General features: G+C 39.8%; 1 protein-coding gene across 7 annotated transcripts in view; it reads left to right on the top strand.

The window, feature by feature from the left end:
* Positions 1 to 18,753, top strand: part of CHRM3 (cholinergic receptor muscarinic 3) — a 273,296-nt gene that overhangs the window by 101,293 nt on the left and 153,250 nt on the right. Inside the window, exons 3-4 of one of the 7 annotated variants that reach the window (XR_009746556.1) lie at positions 16,867 to 16,967; positions 17,460 to 17,615. The exons of the other annotated variants lie outside the window; for them this stretch is intronic. The gene's annotated coding sequence lies outside the window, so the exon portion shown is untranslated. Of the gene's footprint in view, positions 1 to 16,866; positions 16,968 to 17,459; positions 17,616 to 18,753 lie in introns of those variants that run through there. 7 annotated transcript variants of the gene reach the window in all.

Below are 18,753 nucleotides of genomic sequence, written 5' to 3'. Positions count from 1 at the left end.
GAAATTTGTAAAGGGCTTTGTTGTTGCTCTGTATCAGAGCACTTGAGCAAGCTATAGTCCTTGTATTGCCAGTGATGGCTATAAGCCTGCTGCTTTTTTCTTATGATGATTCTGGGTGATTGATAACCTCCAGAGGGAGAAGAGTTTTGGGTATGGGACACGAGAGAGAAATCTTGTTTAAGATTTGGAGTGATACTAAGAGAGGCAATTTTGAGGAGATACCTCAATGAATTTTTAGAGTGACCAAATGCAAATACTCTGTATTTGTTCAAGTCCCTGTGCTGTGGTTATTTTACAGATCTTTAAGTTTTCCCTTTTGTTAACAAAATAGCACTGAAGTCTAAACCACAAGTAAAGCAAAAAAAAAAAAAAGCTGAACAAAAAGCAAAACCAAACTCTATCTTTTATAACATTGTTCCAGGCAGCACAAAAGGGACAGATAACATTAAGTTGTGGCATTCAAAGTTTCCTTTGTTTTCTGAAGGCTTCTGGGGTTTTATGTCTTTTATTGGTATTTCTCTATGAGACTAATAGGCATAAAAGTTTAATAGCAATGTGTCAGCAGCTTGTTCTGATTTCTGTATACTGTGTCCTCTACAAGGTGTTGGGGGGGGGGGCATGTAATTTTAATAATCTGTGTAATATTTCTCTTAATAAATCACTTCCAAATCTCTAATGCAGAGAGAGATCTCTAATAACAGAGTGTAACAACATCTGGAATTAAACTGTTTTATCCTTTTATAAGTTAGCTGTAATTGTTCACAAATTGCTATGTCCTGCAAAGAGTAAGTATTGATGAAGTGGTGAATGCTTCTAAAGCCTTTTCATGGCATGCTATCCTTAATGTGAATCTTGCAGTCTGTAGCTGGAATCAGGACAATATATTGCCTGTGACTAAGCATTATGGAAACTTTCAGACTTGCTTGAGATCAAAGAATCCAAAGCTTTTAACTCTGTGTTATTGTTGCCTTAGTTGATTATAGACAAATGTACACATTTACATTACATAGAGCTGAGTTTATACATCACTCTTAAACAAGGTACTGAGCAGTAACTTAGGCATCCAGCACAAAAATGTCCTAATTCCTTGGTGAAAGATAGCTTGGAAGTGGAGAACTGGTGCAGCCGTCATCTGGAAGAGGCATGGCAGGACTCCAGTCTCCCCCCTGAACTTTCCTTTTGTGTTGAGCAATTCAGAAAATGGCTCAGGTCTCTTTCAACTCAGAGGGTTACAGCAGAGATGTTGTATAGGATACACTTGAGACCTGGGAACTAATTACAGGAGCACTTCTGCACTCTGTTCTGGAAAAACTGAAGGAAGAGAAGTGCCCCTGTACTTAGGTACAACTGAGGAGGAAGGAATATTCAGTTCACCAAAACTCCTACAGATGGGAAGTCCCCGTCCTTGCATACTGATTTGGGTGTATAACAACATTTCATAACAATAATTCTCAAAAGAAAAGCTGGAGAAACTTAGTAGACCATTTCTACCAGAGTGAGGGAAACTGAGTGAGATACGAAATTGCCATCCCAGGACAGAGAGGAAGTCTGGTACAAACCTTGGCTTAAGATTCATCCTACCCTGAGATGCACGGGGCCAGCCAGGATTGGCAGCCCAGCCATGAGCACTTCACCGCTGGGGCACTGCAGCCACCTGCTGCCCTCTGGTGCCCACTGCCTCTCTCCCCAGAGCCCCTGGAATGCCTTACCTCAGGAGCAGCATGCACAGCTGCTTGGTGCAGTGTGTTGAAGGTACCCAGGAGAGAGTAAGAGAGCTGCAACAAATGAAGGCAGGCTCAGAGTGAAGCCTGGAGCCTACTCTTCACTTTCTTGTATCAGAAAACAGTAACTCCTTGGCCCTCCTACCTCTGAAGAGTTGGGCTGATGGATGCAAACAATGCTCCCGCACATCCGTTTCTCATCTCTCACCTCTGTTGCAGTCGTCTTCATCAGTCATAGGTAATCTTGCAAACCATATGCATCAAAAGCAAAATTTATCTTTTAACTCTTGTTCAGTATCCCTGCTTCAGTTTTTCTTACTTTGTATTAGAAAGCAAATAGTCTCTTCCGTGCCAGTTTTTCTTTTCCTTTTCAATTTTGTTTGTGTTTATGTGCGTAGCATTTCTTCCAAGCCAAGCTCTGATCTTCAGCAGGCTTTCTCTGGCATCCCAGAGTTGAAAAGTGTATGCCAGGCAGCCAAGCACAGTCTCTCTCAGGAACAACTGCCTTTAAAAAGGGGCAGTGGCTTTTCTCCTATAGCCTATGTATCAATTAACACCCCTTCCTCCTCGAGGCCTTTGCCTTTCCTGTCATTGAGGTCATTAACTAATTTCTGGTGACTCTTATATTAATCCAAGCACCTTGTTAGTTTTGCAGTGGTGTACAGGCACTTCTCTACAGGCTGTGACATCCAAGCTGGCTTTCAGCTGGATGCCATCCCTGACTTCTGTTTTTCTCTCCAGATAGTTGGAGAGCGGTGCCAGACAGCAAAGATATTTTTATTGTAACGTAAGTATAGAAGGGAGTATTCTAGTAGGATAGATCCAGAACAATCTTTGTGACAATTTATTCAGACATCCAGACACAATGGTCCTGGATCTTTCTTGAAATATATCTGTTTTTTTGTTTGTTTTTTTTTTAGTTTATAGAATAAAAATTTACTTTGTGGGGTTTTTTTTGTTGTTTATTTGGTTTTGGTGTGTTTTTTGTTATTTTTTTTTTAAGCATTGAGTATTCTCTTTTTATCATATCAGTATTTTACTATGTTTAGTTTGGTTCTTACTAATTACAAATGCAGTTTGGTTAGCTAGTGTAATGAGCTTTGAAAGTAGTATTCAGTAGATCCAAATTAGTGAGATTTGTGCTTACAATTGTGCATCTTAATGTGTTAATAAACATTGTGTAATACAGTGTCTGCAGTAACAGGGAATCCCAGTTAGCAACTCAGGACATGCTTTCTGATCCTGCAAAATTAATGACTGAAACTCAGTAACGTTTTTCTGCATTGCACTGATAATATGCACCAAGATCCTTTGTAGGAAAAGAAAAAGATGTTGACTTCTCAAGTGGCAAAGCTAATCTCACAAGTACCTAAGAACAGTCCTCTTTGATGTTGCTCCCCATCCTCCTAGGTGCGGCTGTTGTGAGAAACAATTCACCAAAATTTTCTCTTCAGGCAGTGGCGATGAATTACAGCATTGGATTGTTCAAAGATCTCCATTCTTTAAATGAGTGCACAGATGAGTCAATAAAATGATGGATCATATTAATAATTTATCATAGGGATAATTATACAGGAAATAAAAGGGACAGAGAAGGCCATCATCTGCTTGCATCATTTGTGAACTTTGAGAGATATATTGTATGCCTGATATAAGTTCTTCGTGCTGCATAAGAAACATTGGTCTGTAGCTCTTCAGATCAGATTAGAAAACTGTTAACACAGTCTGTAGAATACCGGGAGACTAGTTACTCATTAAAGGTCTGAACACCAGGGAGAAATAGTGCAGCTCAAAAAGTTTTAATTTAAAAAAAAAAATAATAAATTGTTAAAGTAATTTAAATTTACAGTCAGCCTTGTCAATATCTTGCACACTCCTTGTACCCAAATATAACTTCTGGAGGATCAGAATAATGAGCACAGAACAAAATCCTCTCTTCTGGAATGGTGGGACAGACTTTTCTGTTAGCTTTCACAGAAGCAGGTTTCATCCTGACATCTTCTTGTAGACTGAAAAATAATGCATTAGTCAATAAAAAGTCCCATTGTACATATAAAATATCATTATTTGAATTCTAAATGACCATTAGGATCGTTCATAGATAGAGGTCAGGAGGGAGCATTGAAATCATACAAATAATCAAACTGCAACAATATCCTTAGTTGATTTCAGCTGAAGCAGAGATACTTTCCCTGTCCCTTTGGAAAAGATTTTACGCTTCCCCCTCTTTCTGTCCTAACCAATTTTGATTTTAAACTTGGTGGTAGTGGTTCTACATGAATTTTAGTGAAACATTATGTTGTCCAACTTGTTTGAAGACAAATCACCTTGAGCATCAGGTCTGTGCTAAATGCTGTCAGTGAGATGACAAGACTGATTTTTGTAAGAAGAAACAATACAGATCAATCACTTTGCCCTTTCGTCTTATTTTTTATTGAACTTAGAAGGTTGTCCTGACCAAGGCAGATGAGGATAGTCTAGTTAACTATTTAATTTTAGATGCTTATTCTGTTTTGATTGCCTATAAAGTGAAAATAATTTCTCTAGAGAGATTACCCATAGTACCAAAATTAATCTTATGTGGCAAATCCCAATCATCTAATCTGATTCCTTTGATTTCAGGAAAAAAAAACCAGATGGGGTAGTATGATTTATCTTTCATTTTCATTGTAGCGTATGTTTCCCAGTGCTCTGTCATGTTTTAAAACCAGTCACTGGAAGAAATGTGCCCTCATTTCTTCAAGCCTTGCTGAAGCCCTGAGACTGAATTTATGTTTTTGTTGCATGGAACTGAACTTGTTACAACAACAGGAGACAGTAGGCTCTCTAGGAATATTTTTCTTACAGCATTTCACCAGCGACCTGGTAATGAGTTACTGAGGCAATCCTCTATTCTGCAAACAAAAGAGAGCAAGGATGCATTATTACCTTTGGCTGGTCCCCACCTCCACCCCCCACAAACACCTTTCTTTTCTTTGGGCTCCTTCACCCTCTCCCAGGTACCTTCAGCTGAGCTAGGCTGCAGAGCCTTAGGAGGTGGAATGCTCATTCCTGGGCTGTAAATCATGGCTGGTCCCATGCACCTCAGGGGCAGACAATGAATTTTAAGCCAGTGTTTTGTATCCGGACTTCTTTTCTGTGCTGGGACAGTGATTTTGCATCTCCCTTGTAATTTTCCTTACACCATAGTAGAAACTCTCTATTAGTTTCCTCAGAATTTTCTTTTGAGAATTAATGCTTATGGAGTGTTAAATATGCAAAGTAGTACAAGACAATGCTTTCTGTTACTTCCATTATGTGCCATCACCGGCCTTTTAATAGATAATTTAAACCATTTTCATTTGAGTGCTTTTTATTTGTGCCTCTTTTTTTGAGAGTGTTTACTATATCTCCCTGGTGAGGTTAGGGAATTAGGGTTATTGCCTTTAACTTGTGTTTTAATTTTTGGCTTAAAGGATAAGAGCTTCATCCATATTTTAATGGAGATAAGCAGATTTTTGAACCACAATAAACATTTGAACTGTGATTTAAAAAACCCCCAGCGTTTACCATTATAGCTACCAAATCGTTTTCTCTATAGCTACGAGAGTAGCTCTGATGGAACCATGGAAATGTGTGTGTGTGCGTGTGGAGACAGAAATCCCTCTTATTTCATGTAACGTACCTAGACTAAGCTATTTACATGTATTTTATAAGAAATTATTGAATAAGACTTTGTAGAGCGTGTTCCCTTAGACATAGAAGCATTCTCTTTGAAGAACAAGAATCAAAGCGTTTGGTTTGATGCATTGTAGTCCCTGTCCTCAGGGACATAAATGCTGACTTACACCTTGTTTAGATTAGGCTGTGTCGCCTCCTTCTACTCAGCATGGTGGGATGGAGGGTGTGCGCTGGGGCAGGGCAAAGTTCCTTTTCCTTTTAAATTCCCCAAACCCAGATTTCTCTCTCAAATGAATATCTCCTTCTTGTTAGTGCTTGTGGCTCAGAATTTTTATTTACATGGAGAGGGTTCATTCCACTCACAGCTCTGAAGAAAATCTCTCTCACCCCTTAAAACAAGTGATGTTTTCAAAGAACTCCATCTTAGTGTGTATTTCAGAGCATGTGGCTTTGGCTTTGTGAGGAATGATGGCAGCACATGCTTTCCTGAATTAGAGTGGAGGTTACTGGGGTGGCTTCTGTTTGGGCTCCTGCAAAGCTGCAAGTTGAGCAGGGAGGTTTGGTCGGGAGGATTCACTGGTGTGAAGCAGAAACCCTACAGCACCTGCTTATTGCTGCTCTAATGCATCGAGCCAGCTGTTGAGTGCCACATCACTCACTGATGTTGTCGTAGTCTCTGATAGCTCTCTGGAGACAGAAGCTTTCAAACCCCAGGAGACAGCATTTCTAAGCTGGTTTTGTGTGTTTGGTTTGGGGTTTTTTGTTTTTTTTTTTTTTTTGTTTGTTTGTTTGTTTTTTGTTTTTCTGGATTGTTTTTTTTTATGTGTGTTGTGGATTGTTTTGTGAGTTTTGTTTGGTTTTTGGTTAGTTTTTGTTCCCTTCCCTCCCCCCCCCCCCCTTTTTTTTTTTTCCCCTGGAAGCTGATGCACTCTCAATAAAATGCTGCTGGATGGAAACCCAAACACATCATATGGGACAAGTTTTTGAAGAGATGAGAGCTTTCCTAATGTGTTTGGTAGCCAGGGTTAGTTTGAGGGAGTGACAGTTCCCTTTGATGTCCTGAGCTCCAAATATTTAAGGACAGTGTTGCAGGAAAGGAGTAGAAGGCTGTTTATATACTACTTTGTTCTGAAACTGTGAGCTGTGCAAAGGAAACTTTGAAACCCTAAGATTTAAGAAAGAGAAATGTTCGTGCCTCAGGAGAGAGATTATGAATCCTAAGAAACTGAAAATCAGGTAATTCTGTGGTTTAAGTTTTGATCTGCATCTCATTTTTATCTTTGGTGCTCATTTACTCAAGCACATGTGGGTTTTGGGTTGCTGGAGAGGTTTTAATTAAAAACATGCTGAACAGATTAAACATAGTTGGAAATACTTGAAAAATGGTTTTGCAGTAATTTCTAAAGAAAAAGAGATGCTTACAGTCCATCTCCATGTTCCTTTTGCAACTGGTGTTTGAGTGCTGAGATGTTAATGACTGATAGTATTTAAAATCTAGTTGTGTCCACTTAATCTCAGTTTGTTGCAATCCAAGAAAAGATGTAGTACATAATTTCATAGTGGGTCATTTAGAAGGACCTATGTTGAACACAGGTGGACACAGCTCAGGTCTAACTGTCTCAAACTGTGCTACTGGGAAAGAGAAGGAATCCTGTGGTTCCTGCTTTGATACCAAAACTGTAGCAGTTTTCAAATTAATTTCTGCAGTTTTTTATTAATTTCTGTCATAGTATTGTAGCTCAATACTGTCACGTTAGCTGATCAGAGGAAGAACTCTAATTAAAGCACTGCATGATCTTTGAAGTAATTGATAGTTTATTCCTCTCCTTTCTTTAAAAACCCCTCATTTTGTACATGTTTTGAACATTAATACTTTTTTCACTTCAGGAAAAGTCATCCAGTGATATTTTTCCTGCTGCTTAGAAAGAATGAGGAAGTGGCTTAAAATATTTCTAAAGAACCAGCAGATTTTCCAGACTACTGTCTGGCAGTGCAGATATATATGCATTACTGGTGAAATGCTCTTTTGGACAGTGATAGCATAAGGCATGCAAGCCACACTGAAGTCCCATTAAACTCAAAATGAGTCTTACTAGGATTCTGGTAGTGTTTGAGCTGCCATGATGGGAAAGAAAGATTTTCATCTTAGGTTACCCACCAGTAGCTCTGTCAAGGAAATACACGGTGCTACGGTGCCGAGGTGAGCTGAGTATTGAAGATAACCACCTCCATCTCTATTCTGTTCAACACAGTCTTTTTTCTGTGGAGTCATACCAGTGTAATTCTGGGGTAGTAAAGTGGAGAATCTGTCCCCAAGCGTATTTAGTTGTTTTAAGCATACAAGCAGTTCTCTGTGTTCTGTTTTATTGCAAGAAAAGAGTACCATAACGTCTAGTTGGTTGATGGTGCTAATCAGAGAGCTTACTGGCTCCCTTCAGGGCCTTTGTGTAGTACACTGGTGTCCTGGGTTCAGCAGTAGCAGTCATGTTTTTTTTCCCTTTGTGGTAGCTGGTGCAGTGCTGTGTTTTGACTTCCAGCCTGAGAACAGTGTTGGTGAAGTCGATGTTTTCGGTTGTTGCTAAGTGATGTTTACCCTGACCAAGGACTTTGTGAGGCTCATGCTCTGCCAGGGAGGAGGGGAAGCCGGGAGGAAGCAGAGACAGGACACCTGACCCGGGCTAGCCAGGGAGGTATTCCATACCACAGCACGTCATGGCCGGGGTGGGGGGTGACTGGGAGTTACCCGGAAGGACAGGGGCTTCCGGGTGGAACTCGCTTTCTTGGCCGGTGGTATCGTATTCTGTTCCCTTGTTATTTTCCCTTATCATTGTTTTAGCTGATAGTACCGGTGGTGATTTGTGTACATTGGTTGCTGGACTGTTCTTGTCTCAACCCGTGGGAGTTGCACTTTTTTTCGATCCTCCTCCCCGTTCCTCCGGGAGTGGGGGAGAACCCCGGTGGGGGGGGGGACACGGACCTCGATTGTTGTCAGCTCGGCACCACTCACTGGGAGTGAGTGAACAAGTTACCTGACTGGGTTTAAACCACGACAACTGGATTTTTATTTGTCATGTGAAAGGCGAAAACTTTGGAAATGCAGGCAACATTTGGCTGTGTGCATAGGATTTCCTTACAACCTGCCCCAGCATTTGCCACAGGTGATAGAATCACAGAAAGGTTTGGGTTGGATGGGACCTGTAAAGGTCATCTAGTCCAACCTGCCTGCTGTGGGCAGGGACATCTTTCACTGTGTCAGGTTGCTCAAAGCTCCATCCAACCTGATTTTGAACACTTCCAGTAATGTCTGCTCCAAGAGGCTCTCTGGAGAGCAGGAGGTGGAAGGACCCCCTCACCTGCTAGACATGCCCTTGGGGTGTGCAGAAAAAAGGAAGGTAAATGTAAAAGGGTGTAGTGAAATAAAACCACCTTTCTGTAGTATCAGTGTTAGCTATGATCATCAGCCTGCGGGTTATTGTGAGGTGCCTCCCTATTGTTTTGACTTGTAATTTGATTTGGGAGAGTGTCTGAGTAAGAACTCTGTACTGATCCAGCAGCCGTCTTCATTCATCATAATAGTACCCACGAGATGTAGCTGAGTCACCAAGCTGGGTTATTTTTTTTCTAACATGCATCTGTGTTTTATTTGATTATAAAGTCCAGATCCTCCTGCTTTCTGTTACAGGCTTTTTATCTTACTCTGGTCATGTCAAAATCAATTTGTAATTCTGTGGTGTACACATGAAATCAGTTTTAATTTGTTGTGTGTTTCCAAGGGTGACTGACATTTAATATTTTGTTCCTAGAGTCTCATTAGTACTGTGTACCCATAATCTTTTCTATGGGTGTAATGACAGAGGCTAAGTGAGCTATTGAACAGCATCCATCTGTCCACTTAGCGAATGGCCAGAGGGAAATACAGGGGAAAAATAGATGGATAATTGTCAGCATTTCTGTATTTTGTAGTACTCCACCCGGAGTACCGTGTTCAGCTCTGGGGGCCACCAACATAAGGATGTGGACCTGCTCAAGCAACTCTAAAGGAGGGCCACAAAAATGATCAGAGGGCTGGAACACCTCTCCTATGAAGACAGGCTGAGAGAGCTGGGCTTGTTCAGCCTGGAGAAGAGAAGACTCCAGGGAGAAAAGCTCCAGGGAGACTTTATGGTGGCCTTCCAGTATCTAAAGGGGGCATACAAGAAAACTGGACGGGGACTTTTTACAAGGACTTGTAGTGATAGGACAAGGGGGAATGGCTTTGAACTGAAAGAGAGTAGATTTAGATCAGATAGTAGAAAGAAATTCTTCACTGTGAGGGTGGTGAGGCCCTGGCACAGGTTGCCCAGAGAAGCTGTGGATGCCCAATACCTGGAAGTGTTTAAGGCCAGGCTGGATGGGTCTTTGAGCACCCTGGTCTGGTAGAAGGTGTCCCTGTTCATGGCAGCATCATTGGAACTTGACGGTCTGTAAAGTCCCTCCCAACCCAAACCTTTCTATGATTCTGTGACCCATAACATGCTACTTATATACCAAGCAATGAGGAAATCATAGCAAAACCTGTAGAGGCAGAACTGGTTTTTATGCATGAGAGCAATTGACACACTGAAAGAAGTAGTGTCTTTTTTGTCCCTAACCTCAATATCAAGAGGCAAGTTACTTTAGTAGCTGTGCTGTAGTCAGTACATATGTGGGTGCATACCGCTTATGCCTTTATTTTTGCTTTGCTATGGGTGATTTGTCACACATGTTTTGAAGACCTGTATGGTTCTGTAAATCTGGTGTCAACTGAAGTTATAGAAGAAAGATTATTTAACCTATAACTCAAGTAAGCAAACCTGGGAGTAGCCAGTACAATCAATGTAAATGCCACAGGATAAGAATGAAGAAAAAAATGCAGTGAAGTGATTCTGAGGTAACACAAATCTGTGTTAAAGTAGGTGAAGAGAATGGTGACTTACTGTAAAGCAAATTATTTCAAACTTCATTTGTCCTGGAGAATTCTTGAGATTAATTATTTCAGTTTATTCACTTCTATCACGCTGTGGTGAAATTCATGTGGAATGTCTTGGTGGTTTTGTTTGTTTCTTTAGGGAAAAAACACAAACCAAACAACAAAAAACAACCCACAAGGTGTTTGTTGTGTTTTTTTATTTCTCTGACCTTTCATTAGACCCCTTTCTAAAATCTGTTTTCATCTTGTTCTTCACCTCTGTTTGATAAAATTCCCCTATGTCATTTGTTAGAGCTGAGGTGCCGATTGTGCTTATGCAAGAGCAGGACAAATGATAAGGGCAGAAGAAAGAGCAGATTGTGCTGTTAGATTGCGCAGTTATTTATGCCAGAGCAAAGGACGCTCAGAAGATTGCTTTCCTTCCAACTGCTCCTACCTACACTTTTTACAGTGCTTTTGAAGTTGTGTCTGGTGCTTATAGTGTCTGTTGTCATTGAGCCTTCAACTTTCAGCTATAGCACATTTTCTCATATGGAAAACTATATTCTGCACTGCAGAGGGATTACCTATTGTTGTGGTTTAAACCCAGTCAGGCAATTCGTTCACTCACTTCCCCCCCTTCTTGCCCTCCCCCTGCTCCCAGAGGGATGGAGAGGAGAGTCAAAAAGAATGCAACTCCCACGGGTTGAGATAAGAACAGTTTAGTAACTAAGGTATGACACAGATCACTGCTGCTACCACCAATGATAATAATGATAAAGGAAATAACAAGGGAAGAGAATACATCACCTCACCACCAGCTGACCGATAACTCGCCCCCCCAGCCTGACCAAGCACTGACCCATACCTCCTCCAACCCCACAGTCTCCCAGCCCTTCTGGCTAACTCCCACTTACATCCTGGCCATGACGTGCTGTGGTATGGAATACCTCTTTGGTCAGTTTGGGTCAGGTGTCCTGTCTCTGCTTCCTCCCGGCTTCCCCTCCTCCCTGGCAGAGCATGAGGCTCACAAAGTCCTTGGCCAAACCAAAACATCATTGTTAACAGCTCTGTTCCCGAGCCGAAAGTCAAAACACTGCACTGCACCAGCTACCAAGAAGGAGAAACATGACTGCTACTGCTGAACCCAGGACATTATCCACCCCTTATTCCATACCATTCACGTCATGCTCAGATCCCACATTTTCAATATACCATCACTCTTATCTCGGTGCACTCTTATCTTAGTGCACGGACCAGTCCCTATAAAGCTGCTGTGTCCATCTGGTCCATGATGTCAGGCTCCATCTCTTGTAACAATCTTTCAGAGCAGGAGAGACCGTGTGCAGTGTTCACACTAGTGAATAACCTGGGCAATAGTGTCCATTGCTAAGTCCACCCCTCGATCATGAGTCCATCTCTATATTGCATCTCTGCTCTGATGGCCTGAAGTGCCATGGGCCCACCAGGCTTAAAATAATTCACTATCCCCTTCAGCAGTTTCTGCAGCTTGCTGCTGGGGACTCCATACAGTTGCCTTCCATCTCCGATGCTTCCAAAGCACTGGAGGGGCCCAGTGAACTAGATACTTGCCCATACTGTCCCACATGCCCTGCCACTCGTGACTGTCCAGCCTTGGAGAAAACCTCTTGGTCCCCCTATATTGTTGTCTAACCCCAGACAAGACCCAAACCTGACTCTGCCTAACTTTTGAGATCAGACAAAATGGTGGTGGGTAAAACACAGTCTGTGTGTGTGCCAACATGCTGATCCCCATCACAATCAGCAGGCAGGTCCCAAGGATACCCAAAGGCCATTCAGAACCTTCAGAACTCTCAACTGATGCTGCTGTACTTGTCACTGGGGCTGGTGTAGCTGCTGTGCTTGCCGGCTCTAAGTAATGTACTACATTCTGTGAGATCAAGAGGAACAACTCTGAGAGCCAGTAAATCAGCATTGTGACTAGTGACTATTAACCTGGTCAGATCTGTTGTTATCTCAACCCTTCGTGCCCCACGTTGGGCGCCAAAAAGAACTGTCGTGCTTTAAACCCAGTCAGGTAATTCGTTCACTCACTTCCCCCCCCTTCTTGCCCTCCCCCTGCTCCCGGAGGGATGGAGAGGAGAGTCAAAAAGAATGCAACTCCCACGGGTTGAGATAAGAACAGTTTAGTAACTAAGGTATAACACAGATCACTACTGCTACCACCAATACTAACAATGATAAAGGAAATAACAAGGGAAGAGAATACAACACCTCACCACCAGCCGACCGATAACTCGCCCCCCAAGCCTGACCAAGCACTGACCCATACCTCCTCCAACCCTGCAGTCTCCCAGCCCTTCTGGCTAACTCCCACTTACATCCTGGCCATGACGTGCTGTGGTATGGAATACCTCTTTGGCTAGCTTGCGTCAGGTGTCCTGTCTCTGCTTCCTCCCGGCTTCCCCTCCTCCCTGGCAGAGCATGAGGCTCACAAAGTCCTTGGCCAGACCAAAACATCATTGTTATCAGCTCTGTTCCCAAGCTGAAAGTCAAAACACTGCACTGCACCAGCTACCAAGAAGGAGAAACATGACTGCTACTGCTGAACCCAGGACACCTATGTAACAATTCTTGCTTTTGTCATGTGTATTTCCTTGGCCAGTTTATAGAAAACTTCATAGGTGATTTTTATTCTTTTATCACACTGAATTAATGTATAGCTTGTACTTAAAGAAATTGTAAAATTAGATTAGAATTTACATTTTCATTTATGTTTACATATTCTACAGAAAGTACATTTAGATATGTAGTAAAGTATTAGTGATAGTTGCATGGAATATTTACCCTCAAAATTTTTTACAAGCATTATATTAATTAGCAGTTGTAAACCGTTAATTGTTAACATTAACTTAATCTTAGAACAAACAACCCAAAACAAACATAAAGCCCCTCATTTGACAAGTTTTAGAAGGCAGTGTAAACAGTGAGAATCTGCCATAAATACATTCCTCTTGCTATTAACTTTTTCCAATATGCTTTTAATTTCCACTCCATTTCTATAGGTATTAGTTTTACTTTATATATAAAATATAAATTTTAGATCTCTAGAATATAAATACCTATTATGGCTTTAATATTTGTATTTTATTTATATTTTACATAGTTATAGGCATATTCTTTATAATCTTATAAGGATATAATATGTCTTCATATTATAAAGTGTCATTATATTAGGAGATTATTACAAAGAGAGAGAAAGAACACTTAAAAGTATGTGTCCTGAGTATGAAAAAAGCCAGTTGTATTCCTTTTCAGGTGCCTGCAAAAAAAAGTAAGGACTCATTCCTTTTCTTATCTTAAAGAAGACCTATCTTATTTTGACCTTATCTCATTTGCTAATCAGTCACACTTAGCTCCTCTCAGGCATCATGTAAGAAAATTACATGGTGCTAGGATGTTCAGTATTGTATTAGAATCGTCTTTCCATATGGGAAATCTCATCACTGTTTATTGTGAAGCTGGTTTGATTGCATATAGGAATTGCCCATCCTTGTATGTAGATAACCCCATTTATCTTAACGGTGTATGAAAATAGAAAAGGAAAACAACAAAAAAAAAATATATTACTGACATTCAAAGGTGCAATTTTCCTTTCCCTATTTATGTGCAGCAGTTTCATCAGGAAGTATTATCTCCTGAAGACATGAAATGCCAAAATTGGTATTGGCATTTTTTCCATATAGGTTTTCTGTATAGATTTTAGTCTTTCTAATGACTGTTCAAAATTATTCTCACAAAAGGCCTAACCATCTGAAAGAATGCATGAAGGGGTAAGAGGCTGAAGAGGAGCGGTATGTCTTCAGTTTGCTTCTCATGCAGAGGACTGAAGTATGGTGGACAGACTATCAGTTACAAGAGTGTGCTTTAGTTTTTATGCTCCTGAACCCCTCCCTCACCTGAGCTGACTTTAATATAGTTCCGTCTCTTACCCCTAGACTTCCTGGCCTGAAGGCAAGGCTCCTTGCTGCATTTTAGCCTATATCACTTCAGAGTTCAGCTAAGCTTTTCAGTTTTGTCTGTCTGATTTAAGCAGAAGACAAGAGAGGAGAGATTAAAATACAGGAATGATGATCAAGTGCTAAGTGGGGAAAAAGAATAAATCAAGAATCTTAAATCTGTCTTAACATATTTGGCCTATTTGCTCATATTGAACATGTTTGGCATTGACAACCTGTTAGGGTACCTGGCTGTTCTTAACGGTTGCTTAAAACATTGGAGTGGGAAACAAACCAGACAAACTTAACATTTCATTACTCTAAATTCATTATGATTCTTCAACAGGATAGGAGAGTGATGTTTAATTTTTTTCTTGAGGAAGGAGGTATCAAACCAGTAGCTCTACAATCTTGGAAGAGGTAAGATCCCCTGAATCTGTATCAGCAAGCGCTTTGTTTCTGGAGTTGAAAAGAAAAGAAAGCAACAAAAAAACCCTCACTCCAAACAAAAAACCCCAAACAACCAACGGGAAACCAAAACAAACCCCAAACAAATGGTAGCATTAATCTAGGCTTATTTACCTCTTTTTAATAATGCCCCAATATTTGTGTTATACAAACGCAGCAGAAAGCAGAATTAGCTTTTCTCTGTCTCCAGCCCTTCTATTCTTTGTTGAATGACTTTCAGAATTGAATTTGGTACAGAAAACAAAAGGGCTCTTATGTATTTTTTTTTGATTGGTGAATTCATTTCACATTAATATCACGAATGTCCTATTATGAAGCCTTTCATTTTAGAAATATTCTGAAGCTAATTTTCAAAACCTGTATGATTGCCAGTTGTTATTTCTGGGGCCTCAGAGCAGAGTCTGGAAACAAACAAACAATTATGTGACTCTAAGACTATAAAACCTTTTATGAGAATTTTGAAATAGTGTACATAGGATTAGGAATATTTGTTGCCATGCTTTGTGGCATGAATCAGTGTTTGCTAAGGGTGCTGGGATAGAACTCCGCACTCTGGGATTATTTTCAGGCTATGGATTTGAAGTGCAAAACAGTAAATCCTGCAGTGTTTAAATATATTAAATGTAAATAAGAGGAGTTGACAAGGCAAATCACTTGCTTCCATGGTCTAAATTTTGCTTTATTTGGAGAAAATGCTGTGTATTTGTAAAAGAAGTCAAAGTACTTGAACAATCTATGTAGAAGTTATAGCAACATTTATTTTTTCTAATTTCTAATGGCAATACTAAGTAAGTGAGTAAGGAGTATGAAATCACTTGGTGCTTTTTTCTTTTCTAAGTTTTAGTTGGAATAATGTGTATCTCACCACTGAAGACTGAGTGGAACACGTCTGGGTAAAATGCTGTCTCAGGGGTATCTTATATTAAAGGCCAAAGACAAAATTCTCTTCTGGTATTTTTGCAGAATAACTGTAAACAGGGGCAGACAGAGTATAAATGCTTCTGCTTATCACTTCTGACCTTTCCAAAATTTTAAGGCTCCTGAAATTTCACAAAAAGTATTTATACGAACTAATTTGGTGACATTTATGTGAACTAAAGGTGACATTTAGATACGACACACTAAATGGTATTACCAAAACCCCCTTAACTTCTGTGGAAAACCTGTTAGTATTTTCATCTGTGTCTCTGTAGGCAGTGAGGGAAGATCCTGAAGTAGGTTCCAGTCTGTTATGTTGATATATCTGTGTATATATATAGGCTTATATATGTATTCAGTGGCCTTCATCTCAGAATTTGCACTAGTCTGACATTAACCAGAGTGAACTTGAGTCTCAAGAAGATCCCAGGCAGGACTCCAAATTCTTCCTTTTGAATTCTAAGATGATGTAAACTCAGTGACTTCCCTGAAGTTCATATGAATTTATATTCTGTCTTTTTGCCTTCTGAGTGCAGATATTTCTTTTTTCTTTTCTTTTTTTTTTTTGTTTTTATATGTAAAAGTTAACTTGTCATATCTAGCTGTTAGGTGTAAGTATACAATATGTGCTGCAGAGCCTTTCATGTTAATTCATTGTAGTCAGCAGTGAGTATGACAGTGAGGTGATACTATTGTAAAGAGATTAAAAAGTAAACTGTACTGACTCACCACATGATTAATTTACTCTCATGTGTCAGAAGCAGAAGTGGGCACTGGTCTGGCATCTCGGGGCTCCTCATCTATTGGTTCTTCCCCAGCAGCCTCTTTACCCTGCTGGCTCATTGCAACAGCTCCTGCTGGCTTTGCTAAAATCTGGGCTGAACATGAAACACAGGTTAGCTGAGTTTTATTAGAGTGCACTTTCTGGCCAGTGGTAATAAAACTAAAGCAAGTGAAAATGAGAGAAAAGAGCAGGGGGTGAAGTACACTTAAGTCATGCCATGAGAGAAGATTGCCTGTCAGTCTTGAGCAGATTACTCTGTTTTGGAAGAACAATGCAGATATTGAAGATGACGGATGGTGACATCTGATTTATACTTTAAGTTTTAAGCTATCGTTACATCCTATGTGTGTATATATATGTGTGTTTATATAAAAAAAATATATAAAATACATGAATTTTCTGCTTCAGTCCATCTAAAGTTCAGGAAGATAGAAGGACCTGTCATTTCAAAGAAATACTTCTTCAGACCAGAGGTGCGCTGAGAGCACAGTGTACATCCTGTAAAGGGGGTAATCCCACAGATTTTATTCTAGGTTTCTAAAGTATTTTCAAATATATAGTTGTCTTTTAAAGCTGTTCCCCAACTCACAGCTCTTCCTATCTTGTCTATTTTTCCTCTTGCACAACCAAAAAAGAACAGGGGGGATGCAGGGGGACTAGTGACAGCTCAGGAGTAATTGGTCAGGTGCCTCATTTAGGAAAGGATATCAACATCAGAACAAGTCATATGAATTTATATTCTGTCTTTTTGCCTTCTGAGTGAAGATGATTTTTTTTTTTTTTTTTTTACTTTATATAACAGTATTAACTTGTCATATCTAGCCGTTAGGTTTAAGTATATAATAATAATAATTATACAATGGGGAATGAAGCTTTGGAATCTTATTTGCTCTTACAGCTTCAATTTTTTCCCAGCTTTAAGAAAATGGAAAACTGGTTCCAGGGAGCATTTTGGATGGCAGTGGTTTTTGGTTCTCTTTCACTGAGTTTTCTTTTTACAGAGATTACTGTTGGGAAATTCTTCATGTCTTGAAGTGTTCTCATCATTAATAGGAATTTGCACATTGTCAGAGATATGTGACCCTGCAGTACAATTACACATGAAGAAATATTAGAGCAGCATTAAGAGCTTGAAGCATAACAACCACTACATGGAAAGTCAGAGATAAATCTGAAGAATAGAGTTAGTAAATTCTTTATGCATACAGAAATGTCTAAATAATGAGGTGATTTCAAACTAAGCTTTCCATTTCTATTAGATGTGAAAATTCCATTGTCTGTAGTTGTAAGGAGTTATTTTCTGTCACCACTTGGTTAGGGCCCTTGATCGCCACTCCTTCTGCCAGCAAATAGAAACTGGAAACTATTCAGTATGGGTTTGGGGTTTTGTTTTCTCCTTATGGAGAATTGCTCTCCCATTATCCACACTGTTGGAGCAGCCAGCATATAACAAATCAAGATTGAAAAAAGAAGAAAGGCTTAGTTAATTTCCAAATCCTTATCTAATTGAAATGATACATGGCACAACTTAAATTTCAGTGACATAGCTGTAGTCAGAGATTTTTCACTAAGCATGGCTGACACGAATATTTAATGGGCTAGATTATATTTTGTTAATTAGAAATGCATGCCTTGCTCTAACAAAGGGCTCAGAGAATTTTGCCAGGATGTAGCGTGACTATGTGCTCTCTACTTAATACCCAGGCTGTTCTCAGTGCCCCTTTTTTTGTTTTGAATCTACATTTCAGTTGTGTAGTCTTGCCAAGGCAAAAGTTGCCACCAACTCAGAATGCCCAAATTTCAATTTAGTTGAAGTGCAAAGTAGCTGTTGTTAATGGCTTTTTGACTTTTGGATTTGAGGAATTTAGCAGCTTGTTTTTAATGATCCATGCTAATTTGCTGAGTTGCAATTTAATATGTTTCATTTTGCAAAACCCAAAGGAAGTTAATTGGAACCTTGTTAGATTTTCATGTATACCCTTTTTTTTAAATGCGCTGGAAATGAGAATGAATAGTTTTCTCATTACAAAACCTTGCTATAAGCTGACATACTTCTTACCAACACATCATTATAAAGTACGCACGTGTGTTATATCCAGAATAGATATGTCACAGTTTTAGCAAAAAGGAGTTGAGCATTGGGTGCAACAATAATAATTGAATTTTAATTAGGATTTTTGTAAAATAAAGTTCAGTAGAACAAGAGGAACTTACTGAACTGCGATTTTTCATACCTGTTATTAAAAAGATGTATTTAGAATGCATTCTATTTCTTAGGTAATGTATGCTATTAAA

The sequence above is a fragment of the Pezoporus flaviventris genome, unplaced genomic scaffold (assembly GCF_033815535.1).
Source record: "Pezoporus flaviventris isolate CSIRO_AGI_PZ_B2104156 unplaced genomic scaffold, CSIRO_AGI_Pfla_v1 ptg000066l, whole genome shotgun sequence".
Taxonomy (NCBI): Eukaryota; Metazoa; Chordata; class Aves; order Psittaciformes; family Psittacidae; genus Pezoporus; species Pezoporus flaviventris.
Note: the sequence above shows the minus strand (reverse complement) of the source record. Positions and strands in the feature narration are given on the sequence as shown.